This window comes from Ammospiza nelsoni, chromosome 7 (assembly GCF_027579445.1).
Source record: "Ammospiza nelsoni isolate bAmmNel1 chromosome 7, bAmmNel1.pri, whole genome shotgun sequence".
In the NCBI taxonomy this organism is placed as follows: domain Eukaryota; kingdom Metazoa; phylum Chordata; class Aves; order Passeriformes; family Passerellidae; genus Ammospiza; species Ammospiza nelsoni.
Genome location: NC_080639.1, coordinates 2,752,087 through 2,754,403, shown reverse-complemented (window position 1 = coordinate 2,754,403; position 2,317 = coordinate 2,752,087).

Below are 2,317 nucleotides of genomic sequence, written 5' to 3'. Positions count from 1 at the left end.
GTTATTCTAACTTTTTGGAAACTTTAGCTGAGCTCAGTTGCTAAATAGTTGTCAGAAGTGAGGGAGGTGCGGGGCTCCCTCCTGATTGGCCGGCCAGGTCGGTGGGAGGAAGGCTTTTCCCCCGCTAAACTTTCACAGTTTTATGTTACACTTAACTAAAATCTTGGGAATGCACCTCGAATCAAAGATAGCTGGCGAACGCCACCCCCGGCCCCCGGGGATGCTGGGTTTGCAGCACCCCTCCGGGATAACCCCCGGGGTTTTTGGGGTCCCGCTCCCAGCTCCGTGGCCAGGCTGCAGAGATTCTGGGGTGCAGAGGCAGCCAGCCCCCCGCACATGAGAGTGTGCCCCGTTTCTATGGAATGGGGCCCTGTTTCCCAGCCCCTGGTGCTGGGGGTGCTGCAAACCCCCTGTGCCACAGGGATGGCGTGGGGACCTGCCTCCCCATCCCACAGGGTGACCTTGGAGAGGCAGAACTTCCCCGGGGCACGCTAAGTTTGGGAATGGTGGAGATTTGGGGAGAGAAGGGCTAAGCTTCTACTTGTGGGGGCAAAAACTCCTCCTGGACAACCTCAAAATATAGATCAGCTGGAAAGCAGCTAATAGTTCATGGAAACCCCCATGGAGAGGACCTTGGAGAAGCAACACTGGCTATTCGTTGCCATTTGCTCCCAGCTTTCCCCCCGTTCCACAGTACATTTTAGGGAATCAGCAGCTAAGGTAGGTAACAGGACATTTTTTCCTCCTCCAGAATATCCCGCTGCTGAACTTGTGGTATCTCAGCACATAAAAACTGTGATAGCGGGATTTCTGCTCTATCCAACAGAAGACAACAGGTCTCTTTTTTCCTCTCCATCACGCCGTGGGGGGAAATGTGGGAAAACTCTGCTTGCTTCTGTGGAGCTAAGGCAGAGAAAAAATCAGATTTGGACCTCTGACTTCAGTCACAGCCCAAATTGCAGGAACAGATGCATTCCTGAGCGGCAAAGATCATGTTTTCAGTACGGAGCAGGGAAATAAAATAGAACAATAATAATAATAAAAAAGAAATAAGACAAAAGAAACTCGTAAAATGTCAATGTTGTATCAGAAGAATTCGTTTAGAGTGGATTTCTTTACAAAGTTTTCCAGTAGGTATCAACACTCATTAACGGAAAAAAATAATGTCTGGTTTGATTGGAAAGTGTTCCTTGGTAGGAGAAGGAATTTTTGGCTTGCCTGGGGCTGGCTGCACTGCTGGTAGGTAATGTTTATAGTGGAAAGCCTTCCCCAGGCAGCCCCCGGGGAGAGCCTGTGTTTGCTTTCCGAAGGAAAGGTTTTCAGGTGCAGCACAGAAGTCGGAAAGCGAGGCCATTCTGCAAATAGATTTTTAATCCAATTTAAGGCCCCGGTGGGCCGGGCAGGGCCGGGTGCTGCTCCCACTCACACCCCAAATCCCCCTTCCAGAAGGGTTTGGGGGTCTCCAAAACCTGGAGTTCCATGAGTGCAAGTGGGCTGGGATGGTGCCTACCACGGACCTCAAAGCTGATGCCGCCCCTTGTGAGGCGAATTTGGTTTGTTCTGGGGTTATTTAGGAGCCTCCCGAGTGCCTGGGATCCTTCCCAAGTATTGAGGGAAGCCATCACTGGAGACTGGAGGGGCACCATTCCTGCTTTTCCCAGCAAACAGGTTCCCAGCTCATGGCACCGCGTTTTGGGGATGAGGTGCTGTGGGTTTGAAGGGATTCATGGAGCACGGGAGGGCAGGGGGGATGCAGGGATTCATGGAGGATGGGGGGATGAAGGGATTGATGGAGCACAGGAGGGCAGGGGGATGCAGGGATTGATGGAGCACAGGAGGGCAGGGGGATGCAGGGATTGATGGAGCACAGGAGGGCAGGGGGATGCAGGGATTGATGGAGCACAGGAGGGCAGGGGGATACAGGGATTCATGGAGCACAGGAGGATGGAGGGATGCAGGGCTGAGTTCCTGGGGTGCCCTGCCCAAAAGGGCTGCAGGTGCCCACAGGGAGGGAGCAGAGATGTTTTGGGCTGTGTTTGAGAGCTCCAGGAGGATGGGAAGATGATCCCAGCTGGTGAGGAGGGTGAGTGGAGCTGCTGGTTGTGCCTCTCCTCTCTCCCTGCTCTGCCAACGTTTATTTCCCAGCTTTTTATGGCCCTGCCATGACCACCAAAAGCGGGGCTTGTTCTCCCAGAGCGTGAGGTGTTTCCATGGGGTGGGATTCGATCCTACAAGTGACAGAGAACTTCTGGGACTGGACTGTGTGGATGGATCTCAACATGCCCAGTTCTCAGCTGGCATGGGGTGTTTGGGATAA